This window comes from Lygodium microphyllum, chromosome 20 (assembly GCF_053477565.2).
Source record: "Lygodium microphyllum isolate KBCC chromosome 20, Lygodium_microphyllum_v1.1.10, whole genome shotgun sequence".
Taxonomy (NCBI): domain Eukaryota; kingdom Viridiplantae; phylum Streptophyta; class Polypodiopsida; order Schizaeales; family Lygodiaceae; genus Lygodium; species Lygodium microphyllum.
This window is the reverse complement of record NC_141154.1, coordinates 96,327,646-96,343,148: the sequence shown is the minus strand read 5'-3', so window position 1 is coordinate 96,343,148 and position 15,503 is coordinate 96,327,646. Positions and strand designations below refer to the sequence as shown.

General features: G+C 38.3%; 1 pseudogene; it reads right to left on the bottom strand.

The window, feature by feature from the left end:
- Positions 1–6: 6 nt before the first annotated feature.
- The window catches only part of LOC148019143 (diacylglycerol O-acyltransferase 2 pseudogene), a 164,752-nt pseudogene continuing 149,255 nt past the window's right edge, over positions 7–15,503 (bottom strand).

Here is a 15,503-nt window from a genome sequence, read left to right as displayed (position 1 = left end):
TTCAGCTCAGTACACATACAGTGGAATACACATGTATCCTGCATCTGCTTTGTACTTCTCATAAAGTTCCTAGAGGGCAAAGATAAAGCTTGATTGCACTTCAGAAACCTCTTTAGCAGACGGGCTTGGATTTTTCTTCACATCAATGGGCTTCCCAACAATAACGTGCATCGGACGACAAAAAGGTATAGGGGACCCAAACATTCCCCAAAACATAAGTGGCACAAAGCGAAGCAGTCGACAGATCTGATTGTATACCCTGCCCTTGGGTTTCCACCACTTGTAAACATGGGTCTGCCCAAATATAAAACAAGGCACTAAAGGAACACCGGTCTCAATTGGTACACGTATGAAACCAACTCTCTGCTTCAGATAAGCTACCTCACAGTCATGTTCCATAAAGAGCATCTCTCTAACACCTCCAAGAATCAGAACACAGCTACAATCATCTTTTAATAAATCGCAAATAACCTTTCTTGAAGCAGACACTAGTCCCAACCAAGTCCATATGTGTCTTAAAATAGGAGTCCTAAAAACCGCACTGCTTGCCAGACCCTTAACTTTTCACTTGCAGAAACCTCCATTGCAAAATCCAAGGTAGATGGTAATTGATCTTCTAGTGCTTCTGAAATTGATCCAAACTTCCCAAATATATCCATTACTATGTTTCCAAACTTCTCTCCACTATACTCGCATGCAGAAAATAAATGTAAACACAACGACTAAGTATGTACAAAGTAACAAATGTCACACACACAACATTTTGGTGGATTCCACACCTTGGATGCGCAGCAGTATGACATCGTGCCCCTTTGCTTGTCAACCTCAACCCCCTTCAGCATTGCTTCTTCCCATTTTTCCCATATCTATGCCCTGTTTGGCCTGTTTTGCAACAGCAAACCCTACACTTTTCCAACTGATTTCCTAGCCTTAACCTACTGTAAATGCAACAAGAATCAAAAGCAAAGCACTGAACAAATTTCTCCTACTCAACGAACCATCCAAAATAAAAAATACTTGTAGCACTGATTAAAGACCCAAAACCTTATATCTATCTCAAGCTTGGATTTGGGGATGAAACCCCTACTTTGATGCTCAATTTGAAGTGTGCAAGTGCTCAAGCTTGAATCTGTTGGTCTCGGCAATGGAACCAAAATTTAGAGGCAAGACCGCCAAGACCCATGGACCACTTATTGTTTCAAGTGTTTCAAGTGAGCATTAACAACTACCTCTCACATAGTTGATGCACTATCCCTCTCTTCGAGTGTAGTGAGCTTACCTTGATGCCTGATTGAGTTGCTTGCTCTCTCAAGCACTCCGATAGCTCCACGATTCGTGATGCAAGCTCAAGAATCCTCAAGCCTCTTCCTCTAAGCTCCATCCTCCATAGCCACATGCGAGACAAGAGAGGAGAAGAGAAGAAGGGGAGAGAAGAGATGGAGAAGAGCTTTCCATCTACGATCCCTCACCCTCACACACTCACACTCCCTCCCTCAAGCACTCACAAGCAAGCAAGAGAAGACAAGAAAAGAAGAAGAGAAGTCCACTTTGTCACACATCAAAGAATGAGCTTTCATTCACTTTTTGAACTTTATATATAAAAACCCCCTTTCCCTTGGGCAGTAAACTCCTTTTTACATGGCCAACCATGGCCTAGGCCCTTTTTCCCATTGTCCTCCTATCTCCCTAGCTTCCTTCCTACTGCCTATCTACTTTTACAAATTGCACGGGTGAGAGCCCGCTGGCACTCTTAAAATAAATCATGGTGCGCCTTGTGCTCTTTTACAAAAGTATTGACTTGCATTTTTTCATGTGTGCCTTTGTCTTCCGTTTCACTTTTGCCTTGGCCTTGTCTTCTGCTTTAGATTTTCTGGATTTTCCACCTTGTTCGTCTCAAGGTTAACAGTATCACATTGATCTTCTCAAAAGTAGCACAAACACCCCTCTAATCTGGTGCGCAGATCGGACGCAGGTAGCTCACGTAGTGAATTCCCAAAGGTCCCCAAGAACAAAGCACTCTACTTTTTAGCACAAAAACCAATGTAAAAACAAGCACGACATGAGACAAGAGACAAATTGGGTTGAATCTCCCCCATGCCTTGTGTGAGCGCTTCACAAAGCATGTATTTAATATATATTTCCAATCTTTTTGCTCAAAAATAGCCCAATTACAAAAATATGACAAGCTTTTAGCTTTTGAGTTTACTTTCTACCAAAAATAGGAAAATAAAGCTAATGGACGGTGCCCAAAGAGTCTGGCACGCCCAATCTCAATGTCCAAATAGAAATAACATATCCAGGCGCATAAGCGCATACAAAATAATAATAAATAATCAATGTCTCTATAGACATAATCAAAATATAGGCGTGGCGCCTATCAAAATATATCCAAAGGTCGAAAACCCGCTAGACTCCAATGCTTTCCTCCGCCACTGCTGCTATCTCTACACATCAACTGAAGCATTCACAATCGTTAGTAAAATAACACAATTAAACCGACAAAAGTGAATACCTAGCAGTCTTCAGCTACATAAATAAATCAACTGGTTAGAAATAAATCCTAACCTTAATTTATTACGAGTGCGCACTCTAAACTCATAAACGTTTATTAATTTAGTATGCATTTTGCGGAATCACCCGCTATGGAATCACCCATGTACACACTAAATTAATGAAACGCCCGAAAAGGACAGGCGTCCCCATCAACTTCTCGCACAAAGAATCCTCTTTGCGTATGAGCCCCGGTCATCTAAGTTTACGGAATCCACCGTAAAACCTCACGGAATCCACCGTGGAATATGCCTCCTGGCATCATACCCCCAGGGTGGGATAGCAATTGACCTCAATTGCTATTAGCTCAATGTGGAGCTAACAGAGTGGGGAAAGCATTTAGGTCTCTAGCGTGCATCCATTGTGCTTCTTCTACAGGATGGTTCTTAAATTTCACGAGATATCTAGAGTACCTTCGGCCAGTTCTAGTGGTCATGTAATTAGTGTCTATGATGGCTTCTGGTTCAAGGATTTCAGTCTCTTCTTCTAGTAAAGGTGGGTTTTCATAGACAGGGTGGATAGGTAATTGTCCTCTAAATGGTCTCAATAAACTAATATGAAATGTATTATGAATTTTCCAATGTGATGGCAGTTCTAACTTGAATGCATTGTCATTAATCTTATGAATGATTCTAAATGGTCCGTAGAATCTAGGGGCTAATTTGACAACTGGATGTCTATCTACACTTTGCAGTCTACGCTTTTCTATTCTAAGCCAAACATAATCATCTACTTTGAAATTCATGGCTTGTCTTTTCTTGTTGGCTTGTTTGGTATATGATTGTTGGGCTTTAGCAATCATATCCTTGACCTCATCAAAAATAGTGTTATGCATAACAGCAATATCATCGGCACTTTGTATTCTATTAGACAAAGATGCAACAGGTGTAGATAATCTATATCCATAAATAACTTCAAAAGGTGCTTTCTTTGTAGATGTGTGCGGAGTATTATTGTAAGCAAACTGTAATAAATGCAAATGAGTATCCCATGTCTGAGGTTTAGAGATAGTGTATGCACGTAAAAGATCTAGAATAGTGCTATTTGTGGCTTCTGTTTGTCCATTTGTTTCTGGATGAAATGCAGATGAAAAATCAATCTTTGTGCCTAGATTTGCAAACAGTGTAATCCAGAAATTATTACAGAATCTAGAATCTCTATCTGAAATAATCACTTTCGGCAATCCATGGTTAGTAAAAACAGTTTTCAAAAATAATTGTGCTGCTTGTGATGCTGTTAAAGTTTTCTTACATGCAATGAAATATGCTTGCTTACTAAATCTATCTACAATTGTCCAAATCATGTCATGGTTAGATTTAGTATTTGGTAAGCCAGTAATGAAATCCATAGATATATGTTCCCAAGGTTTAGATGGAATAGATAAAGGCATTAATAACCCATACTGTTTACCATGATGTCTCTTTATTCTTTGACAAATCAGACATTCAGAAACAAAATTAGACACATCTGCATCCATATGTGGCCAATAAAAATCTTCAGTTAACATGCGTAATGTAGAAATGATACCTCTATGACCTTGATATGGGGGACAATGAATTTCATTCAAAACAAAAGATCGGAATGGAATAGTAACACACAGTCTCTTTTCAAAGAACATGAATCCATCATTATATGATAATGAATCAACAGGAATGAAATTATTTTGAACTAATTTTTGCCAATCAGAATGAAAAGTAATATCCTGGTGATATGTGTCTTTCATAGCAATCAAAGAATCAAAAGATATGATAGAAATGTTATGAATTGCAGGTCTTCTACTTAATGCATCAGCAACTACATTTTCTTTTCCAGGTTGGTATTGAATGATAGGATGGAAACTTTGAATGAATGAAGCCCATTTGATATGACGGTCAGAAATTTGGGGTTGGCTAAGTAGATGTCTAATGCTTTGCTGGTCGGTCTTTATCATGAATTCTGAATCCATTAAATAATGCTTCCATTGTTTTAATGCTTGTACAACTGCTAAGAGTTCCTTGTCATAAGTGGAATATTTAAGCTCAGAGGGTTTCAGCTTAGAACTAGAATATGCTATTGGATGGTTGTCTTGCATTAGCACGGCTCCTGTTCCTGATCCGCTAGCATCAGTCACAACTAAAAAGAATGGTCTATTAAAGTCAGGCAATTGTAGGACAGGGGCATTGGTCAATGCACGTTTGAGTAAATCAAAGGATTTCTGCTGGTTTTCAGTCCATTGATAAACAATACCTTTCTTAAGAAGTTTGGTCAATGGTAAAGCAAGTAATGAGAAATTACGTACAAACTTCCTATAGAAACTAGCAAGACCAAGGAATGAACGTAATTCATGTACATTTTTAGGAATAGGCCAATGCAATATTGCGTCAATTTTCTTAGGATCAACTTTTATTCCTTCTTCTGATACAATATGACCTAGATATTCTATTTCTGTCTTAAAGAATTCACTCTTGTCAGGATTTGCAAACAATTGATTTTCTTTCAGTAATTGAAAAACTAATGATAAATGCTCGTAATGCTCTTTTTCACTTTGACTGAATACTAAAATATCATCAAAGAAAACAATCACACAATACTGATATTTTAGAAAAATACGGTTCATCATTCTACTGAAAGTGGCAGGTGCATTAGTTAATCCGAATGGCATAACTAAGAATTCGTAATGGCCAAACTGTGTCCTGAATGCAGTCTTAAATATGTCGGATCTATCTAACCTCACCTGATGATATCCAGATTTAAGGTCAATTTTACTAAATATAGAAGATCCTTGCAGTTTGTCCATAAGGTCATCAACTCTAGGTATAGAATACCTATTCTTTACAGTGATCTTGTTTAATGCTCGGTAGTCAATACACATCCGATAAGTATTATTCTTTTTCTTGACTAGGAGCACAGGTGCACCGAATGGAGAACTGCTAGGTCGAATTAAGCCTCTATTTAGTAATTCTTCTACTTGACTCTGGATTTCTTTTTGCTCTATTTGATTGTGCCTATATGGGGCTTTGCAAGGTGGTTGTGTGCCAGGTATTAGGTCAATCTTATGGTCTTCTGGACGTGATGGAGGTAAACCTGGTGGTAGGTCTTCTGCAAAACAATCCTTAAAATATGCAAGAAATTCCTTATGCCTAGAGTGCATATGAGTTTCTTTTGCGTGCAATTCATTCACCCAAATGAGATATGATTTAGTATTCTTGCGTAGTGCACGTTTTGCTTGAGTATGCGAAAGCAGTGGAAACATATGAGATGCATGCATACCAAATAATGTAATAGATTTTCCTTGAAAATTAATATTCATTGTGTGTGTGGAATAATCTATATTGGGATTATGTTGGTGTCTCCATGGCATTCCTAGAATAATGTCGCTAGATTGTAATGGGACAACTAAGAAATTTCTTCTTTCAATATATGGACCAATTTGAATTTCTAAATCTTGAACTTCTTGTGTGCCATTGTACCTAGTGCCTAAAAATGCAGCTTTTATGCGATAGTGCGTAGGTACTGTATGCAATTTCAATTCCTTTACCAATTTTGCTGAAATAAAGTCGTGGGTACTACCGTCATCATGCAATATAATTCTTTCTTTTCCATGCACCATACATTTCATAGTCAATAATGAATGTAAAGTAGGCATACCTAGTAAAGTGTCGGAAGTAGTAGTAGGATCATCTTCTTCTTCAGTGAAATCTGGCATATCCTCATGCTCGTCCTCGTCCATAGCTCCAAGGTAGTTGATATGTGCTGATGGCTTCTTTGAATGACAATTTGCTGCGAGATGGCCTGGCTGGTGACACTTGTAGCATACGATAGGCTTGGCTTTGGTCACATTATTTGCAATGGCTGGGAGTCTGGGTATATTTGGATTTGCTTGAGGAATAGGCTTAGGATTTGGATTGACAGTGGATGGTAATGCAGGTGGTTTAGGCCAATTCTTGCGGAAAGATGGTGATGAGAAACGACCTGGATTAAACCTTCTGAAATTGGAATTGAATTGTTTAGATCCATAATTACCGTTTGCTTGGAATGGCTGTGGTCGTCGATCTCTTCCACGTAACTTATCTTCAGTGTCGTGAGCTAAGGAGATGGCATCTTCAAGAGTAGCAGGCTTGAACATATTCACCTCAGCGTAGTAATGTCCAAGAAGTCCAGACATGTACTTCCGCTTATGTGTCGTCTCTGGTACGTCTTCAAGCATGCGTAGCTGTAAAAGTGCATTCCAAAAACGCTCTGTATACTGTGGAATAGGCTCACGGTCGCGTTGTTGAAGTAAATCCCATTGCTTGATTGCCTTCTCATGAAATTGCGGTGGTAGAAAATTTTGCATGAACTTCTTCTTAAAATCTTCCCATGTAGCAGGACATTCTATGCTCTTGCGGACGACAGTCCACCAAAGTGATGCTCTATCTATCAGATGATTAGTAACACACTTGATTTTATCTTTCTCAGGATAAGTTTCCTCATGGAAATAGTCATCAAATTGGCTAATAAATGATAAAACAGTCTTTCCTTCTCTTATGCCATTGAAAGTGCGAAACTTGAAACTTCGTTTACTTATCTTGGATTCCTTGCGAATGGTTTGTGCTTCAAGAGTGGCGTCGATGGTACGGCGAATCAGATCTTCAGCTTGAGGTTCTTCTTTATCAGTGGACGCTCCTTGTAGCTTTGTCAATTGCGCTTGCAAGGCTTGCCTAGCTCTTCGCTCTTCGTCCAATTGTAACATGATAAGATCCAGCTTTTGCTCCATGGTAGGCTCGAGTAGATCGTCTTCAGCCATAGGATCATCCATATGTGGGGTAGTCATCCTGTAAAACTCAACAAACCTTTCTCACTAAAAATCAGTTAGCGGGATGAGCGTAGCTCAAATTTGGGGTTACAAGGCTATGTATTTTTGGGTATTTTCTTCTTCAATTTTCAGAAATTCTGAAATATTTCTGTCTCCGTTTGCTGAAAGTACTTCAACGAACTTGCAGATAGGTAGAACAGCTTGTTGCGAACAACTTTCCAGTTCTGAGTTTTTGCAAACGAACAAGTCTTCTAGGAGTTTCGAGCGTTAGTCAGTTCTGATTTAGTCTGACTTGCAGAGTTGCAGACTTAACAGACTTGCAGGGTTGTTGACTTGCTGAACTTAGCTGATTTGCAGGACTTGCAGTACTTGATTAGTGTCGACTTGCGAAACTTGTCTTCTAGAGTGCGTGACCGAGAGTTTGCAGACTTGTCTGACCAGTAGAACTTGCAGAGTATAGTAGGATTTAAGCTTAATTAGTTAAGCTTAAAGCTTAATAAGCTTAAATAAGAAGCTACAGTCCGCCGTTTTTTCGTGAAGAGGGGGGGGGCGTTTTTTTTTCCGCGTGATTTTCGGACCTCCCAGGATGCATCGATTTGTTGATTTGAAGCTAATCAAGCTTCTCTAATACCCTTAAGCTTTATGATTAAGCTTTTGATTAATAGGATTAAGAGCTTTTCTCACAGTTTCATCACGACTTGTTCATGGGGTTGAGGGAGTGGTCCTCCGCCGACAGAGAGTGGTCCTTCGCGATCTGAGAGTGGAAACAGGGGTTCTTGATCGCCAGAAGTCTGCCTGTATCGACGGTTCGCAACAAGATTGACTGTAGAGGCTGTTTGTTCCTGGAGCTCCGCCTTCGCCCGAGATTGGTAGCGATTGGAAGCCCTTGATCTCTGCTCCGCTCTGATACCACTGGTGCGTAGATCGGACGCAGGTAGCTCACGTAGTGAATTCCCAAAGGTCCCCAAGAACAAAGCACTCTACTTTTTAGCACAAAAACCAATGTAAAAACAAGCACGACATGAGACAAGAGACAAATTGGGTTGAATCTCCCCCATGCCTTGTGTGAGCGCTTCACAAAGCATGTATTTAATATATATTTCCAATCTTTTTGCTCAAAAATAGCCCAATTACAAAAATATGACAAGCTTTTAGCTTTTGAGTTTACTTTCTACCAAAAATAGGAAAATAAAGCTAATGGACGGTGCCCAAAGAGTCTGGCACGCCCAATCTCAATGTCCAAATAGAAATAACATATCCAGGCGCATAAGCGCATACAAAATAATAATAAATAATCAATGTCTCTATAGACATAATCAAAATATAGGCGTGGCGCCTATCAAAATATATCCAAAGGTCGAAAACCCGCTAGACTCCAATGCTTTCCTCCGCCACTGCTGCTATCTCTACACATCAACTGAAGCATTCACAATCGTTAGTAAAATAACACAATTAAACCGACAAAAGTGAATACCTAGCAGTCTTCAGCTACATAAATAAATCAACTGGTTAGAAATAAATCCTAACCTTAATTTATTACGAGTGCGCACTCTAAACTCATAAACGTTTATTAATTTAATATGCATATTGCGGAATCACCCGCTATGGAATCACCCATGTACACACTAAATTAATGAAATGCCCGAAAAGGACAGGCGTCCCCATCAACTTCTCGCACAAAGAATCCTCTTTGCGTATGAGCCCCGGTCATCTAAGTTTACGGAATCCACCGTAAAACCTCACGGAATCCACCGTGGAATATGCCTCCTGGCATCATAATCAACCCATAAGCTCTCGCATAATCTACAGAGCTAAGTCTTGCTATTGCATATATCATAAAATGGAGAATCTATTTTGTTCTTTAGGTATTTCTAAAGAAAACCATACTTGAAAATGTAGCCATATGATTTTATCATGATTCTCTTCCATCCCTTCTAGTCAAGGTACTCAATTTATGTCCAATTTCCTACATCTCTTCACCGTAAAGTTCCTCTAGAAAAGTTTCCACTGAATAAACATAATAATCATGAACACATGTACTACCTATAATTTTAGCCTCATCAACCTTAGCCATCATATTCTCCTCTTCATTATATCTGGATCTAGACAACCTCTCTACCATTGGGTTATCTTTCCTTGCAATGTGCTTGAATTCAAGATTTATAACCTTTATATATGGAATATGTATCATAATAACACTATTCGGTGTATAATACCTCATAATCATCCCCAAAAGAGGTAATCAATTAATCTTGATAATCATAGGTGCTCCAATAAAGTACTCTTTATCACGCTTCAAAATTGCAATAACTTTCCACAATGTCCTCTTCAATCAGTGGATATCTTCTTTGCCTCTCATTCAACACTTTTACTCTAAATCTAATTGCATAATTGGTTTCCTCCTCATCATCTCAACCAATAGCCTAACTAATACCAATAGGGCTCACATCCATAGTGATGATAATGGGTCTTCCAACTCTATAATTTGTTTTTCTCAATGAAGATGCAATATTCAAAAGATTCTTCAACTTTTTCATAGCCTTCATGTGTAAGTTATCTAAGAAATTATCCAATTCAAACTTTTGTTCTTTCCTCATAGTAGATGATATAGTGGATCTACAATGTGTGCAAAATGTGTTATCGAGATAAGATAAACTACACAACCTTCCAAAAACCTTCTTACTTCAAACATAGTAGATGATATAGTGCATGCGCAATATGTGCAATATGTGTTATCAAGATAAGAAAAAATACAAAACCTCCCAAAAACCTTCTTACTTCAAACACTAAAGACCAAGTTTCATACACCCTATCAATTGCATCCATTTTTATTGGTGATGGTCTTCTACTATATGATCCACACATATGTCCAACAATTAGCACTTCATTCACACCAGAGACCAACTTTTGATGTAAAAGAATCAAACCCACCACAAGAAGCTAAGGAAGACTCAAGAATTCCCATCTTTATATTTTCATTCAAAATATCAATTAATTTTTGTAAATGAGATTTTAGCATTGGAATTGGACACAAGTATCATGGCACATGTGGAATACTAAAAATCACCATAGTAGTAACTATATCATCCTAGATCTACATAGCCAATCTCATGTGGTTGAAATGCAAAATCCCATCCATTCCTAGAAAAAGTCTTTTCAAAACATCGCTTCTCTACCAAGAAAAAAGAACTCATCACAACCAATTTTCAACTCTTTGAGAGAATTTTGTTGTAAATTTTTGAACCAATCTTTTTCTAAACCCTTTAAATTTGGTTGATGAGAAACCAACTCAATCATCTCCTCACTTTCTAGAGGCAATGGCACTGCAATCAATTTTACTTTCTCACCCATAGTATTATACTTCATTTTGACCTTAGTTGTAGCCTCGTCATCTAAGCATAGACAATCTTTTATCATAAAATCAGCTATATCCTATAGCACATGTCTGAAGAACACACCTAGATCAACACATTTTTAGATTTTTAAAGAAATATTTCAGCAAAATCGAAATTTCACCCAATGTATCCACACATGATAACCCATCGTATATGCTAGAAATTATGTTGAAATCTCAGCCAATGTATCCACATATTATAACCCATCATATGTGCAAGAAATACATTCATCTCTAGCCAATAATTCATACATTTTCATATTTTTAAGCCTTAGAAACGCGTTGCTTTCCAATCATGTTCATACTCTCAACCCTTGAAAGCATACAAAACTCCTTGTTGTTGAAAATCCAATAAAACTCAAAGAAAAAGCACTTAAGATTGCTATGTGAGTGAGAGATTTATCCATTTAGCTACATCCAGTTGTTGGGGGGACTTAAGAGTTAAGTTCTATCATAAATTTAAAACTATCATATTACTTGAAACCTATCTTATTCTAAACTAGTAAGTTCATTTTCCTTCAATCTCTACAATTAGATTGAGATTTTATCATAGAGCTTCATTAGAGTTGAGCCCCTCACTCTAGCTCTTAATCTTGATTCATGAGTTGTATTTGATCATTGAGAAATAAGAAAATATATTATAAAGCATAAGTGTTAGTGGTAAGTCATTGCCTATTCCAATAGATCTATAAATCCCATCCCATTTTACCTTTCATTTTAATCTATTTACATTTCACGAAAATTTGAAAGCTTTGATTCCAATCCATGCATATCATGCTAGTTAATAAGCCTAAAATGATGTTGCTGTGATGAGAATTTTCATCAAGAAAAAAGGTTGATGTCGGGGGAGATAGCAAGACAAAAGTGAGGTGACCCTCCTCACTATCAAAGAACCCAAAGGGATGCAACAACTTGACCTAAGGGGAACTTTTCCAATATTCTTGTGATTTGGAGCTCGTGTGTAATGTGCCCGCCTATTGGCTGTCCAAGCATGTTTTAGCAGTCCATCGAGAAACAAATCTAAGAGTCACTGCCCAGCACTCCCATGGAATGTTCCGAGGTTTGTTTCGCCTAGGGTTTCCCGAGTCCACCTTGCAATGGAATGTTCACGGCAAACCCACTAGGATCGACTTGAAATCTAGGTTCCTAGTTGTCAAAATATCCTGACAGCATTCTAGCGTCGGGTTTTGGATATCCTACTTTACGCAGAGATACCCAATCTGAAGCACACCCATGCCATGCTTGGTTCAAAGAGAATGGGAAATGAGAGGGATGCACCACTCAACCTCTTTACTCATAGGGTATAGTCCCATTCTAGTCCCCTAAAAGGGCATGAAGCTGGTTCTAACTTAACAATACCTAAAGTCAACCCAGTGATAAATCCTTGTGAGAATCCTCCCAGTTCTCTGGGACCACCCTGCCATAGGACGGACCCGTCGGGGATTCCGCCCACCTGTTTCCCTTGATAGCTTTAGTTTTCTAATTAGGTCCTACCACAATGTGATGTTGAAAATCAGCTTCATTAATTAAGCCTTTTAGGAAACAGGGTTCATTCGCGTAATTTACAGCACAAACACAAAAACAAAACAAGCAGTCCTTTTGACAAACAAGTTCCTTAACTTATCTTCAAGTTAATCTTTGTCTCTTGCCTATATAGGAGAATTATGTATCCCTTCTCTCCAACAGAATTCTGTCCAATAGAAGTACCGGTCCAAATCACATGGCACCATAATTTCCATCCTTTATCTAGAATAGGATCTCCCAACGCCCTAGACGTTGGGCTCATGGCAGTCTACAGCTCCGTTCCGAACTCGGCAAAGGGGTGTCCAAAGCTCCACTAACCCCAAGCAACCTAGGAGTGAGATACAACTTCGGTGGTTGGCCTTTTCACCACTCAATCTTTAGCCCATGAATCAAGTAGTGCCCTCTCGGGGTAATCTGTGGTGCGATCTTGGAGAGGATCCACCCGTGCAAAATATCCTTTCTTAATTAATTTGATTAAGAATAAAGCATAATCAAGACAATCAGCCCTAATATAATCTTTTAGGAAAACATTCCTTTATTCCCATGGCAACTTATCATTACAAACCCAGTGCAATGCATTTACCATCAAACACAAGCACTTGGAATATTTATCCAAATCACAATGTAATGATCAGTTGATTGTAAAAAAAACATTGAGGGTGTTGTTCAACCAACCAAAAAAACTAATTGTATTTTTTTCTCAAACAATACAAAAATAGACGCGATAATAATTCCATCGCATATTCACTCTCCCCCTTGGGGTCAAAGAGTGATTCTGTGCAAAATTTACTTAATACTTGTATGCACAATTTCTAATGTTATTCTTTTTATGATTATGCTATTCATAACCCCTAACCAATTGCTCTATCAAGGAATAATCCATACGCAACTAAGTGCAATTAAATTCCCTTAATATATGCACTTTGCAAATTCCATCTTTTATCTATGTGAGAAGAGGCTCATCCCTTCCCATGACCTATTCTCGTACATCATAGCATGAAGCCTAATGTATCTCATGCGAGAATCAAAGCAAACATCTATCAATTTAGAAATACATTACTTACGACCGGAATCACAATTGGATTGATAGTGATGCCTTTGCCTGAAGCTTTGTTGTTGGTTGTTAGATTGCCATCCGCATGCAACATTCTTTGCTTGGAGACCATCATCCGCAAGTAGACTCAAGAGATTAAGGTGGAATAGATTCGAGATGGAAGAGCGTAAGAGAAGATGGTTAAGTCGAGGATCGAGATAGAGGGAGTTGAGCTAACTCTCTCCCTTGTAGCCTCTCAAGGTAGCTATTCTCTCTCTCTCTCTCTCTCTCTCTCTCAATCTCTTGGAGGGGTATCCTTCTATCTACCTCTCTCTCGCAGCTTCTCGGGATATCCTTATGCTCCCTTGTGCCTCCCCATACCTCATATTTATAATGAATTAGAGAGAAGGGGATAAGCCTGAGAACAAGAGTGGAGGGGCTCTTGGAAAAATCAGTGATCTTATAAGACCCCAAATAAATTCCTCTTATTGGCAATATATCCCATCCAGAAAAATAAAGTTCTCAACCAATTACGCATACTTTTGAAAGAGCTGAGCCATCAAGAGTGAGGGATAACTACCACTCTTCACAAATTCATGGAAATTATACCACAAGGCCTCAATTCATCAACATCCCAAAAGATGGTCTTAGACATGAAGGCAAAAAAGATAACAATCAATGGAATGATGATTATCATGGATGAAACCCCTTCTACAAGTCTTTTTACCATCATCCCTCTAATGTGCAAAAAGGAAATGCTATTGATAGTCATCCCTCTAATGTGCAAAAAGGAAATGCTATTGACAGTCAAGTTCATGAAGGTGGAAGGAATGATGGGAGAAGATCAGCCCATGATCTCTCAAATAAAGAGCATGTTTCAAACTGTTAATCCTCATCTCATGGTTTTGGGCAACCTACTTTTAGGCAACACTCTTAGACCAAAGATTCATGGAAGCAACATTCTTATGGATAACCATCTTATAATAAAAAGAAGTATAAGAAAAAGATCAACATCACTAATTTCAAAGGGGATAACACTTCACTTTCAGAATGGGAGAAATGGATTAACATGCTTGAATTGTACTTCACCCTTTATCCTAGAAGTAACAAAGCCAAAGTTTATTTTGTAGATCTTCATCATGAAGGTTACACCCATACTTGGTGGCGATACGTGCCCAAGATTGAGCAAGAATGTCTCACTTCGGAGGAGTTCAAGCAAGCAATGATTGATGTTTTTGTTTTCCCTTTGGAAAAAGAAAGGCTTCAAAGAAGATGTTATGCATGTGCTCAAAGAGGGATGTCCATTAGAGACTACTCAAATATCTAGTTGAATCTCTCTATGTACATTGAAGGCATTTCGCATTTTGCTAAGTTGAATAAATATATTTTTGGTCTTAACCCTACCCTATTATCAGAGGTGGGAGCTCAAAAATCAAAATACCTTACATGAGACTATACAATTGGCTAAAAGATATTCTTTGAAGTATAAGAGAGATGTAGAAAATTTCCAGCAAAGGAGTTTGGGCATTAACTTTTTGAATTAGTCTACAAAATATGGGCAAGTTCTCAACCAGTCAAGAGACAATTTGGGGTTATAATAGTCATAATAGTTATAGGAGCAAAGTGCCAACTTTCCCTGTTGCTTATGCCTCAAAACATGGTGGAAATTATGCACAGAAGTAGGGACTAAATTTCAAAAATATCGTTGAGAAAGAGGAAAATTTTCAAGGACTAAAAGTGCTTCTAAACTATACCAAAACATTTCTACAGCAACTTCCTTCCTTACGATAAGCTTAGGAAAATGCATGCCAAAGGATTATGTTTCAAATATGGAGAGAAGTAGTTCCAAGTCCATAATTTGAAGTGTAATTCCAAGATTTCTAAAATCAATATGGTAATCACTCAATATGTGAAAGTTAAGAAGAGAAACAAGAGGGCAATTTACTACACATTCATGCTTATCTAATGGTCGAAGAAATTCATGAAGAAGAGGATGCCACTAATGAAGGATTCAATGATCCCAAGGATAGGTTTCCATTTGATTTGGGTGGTACCAATGATTCTTATTCTTCCTCGTGTGCTATTTTACATGATGCAAAGGGGAAAGTACACTTTGACTCAAAGGTATTATTAATGGCAAGGTTGCACATATTCTAGTAGATACATGTAGAATTCAGAGTTTTGTCAACACAAAATCTTTGAGCGGGCTGAAGTTGCTACCCATTGAC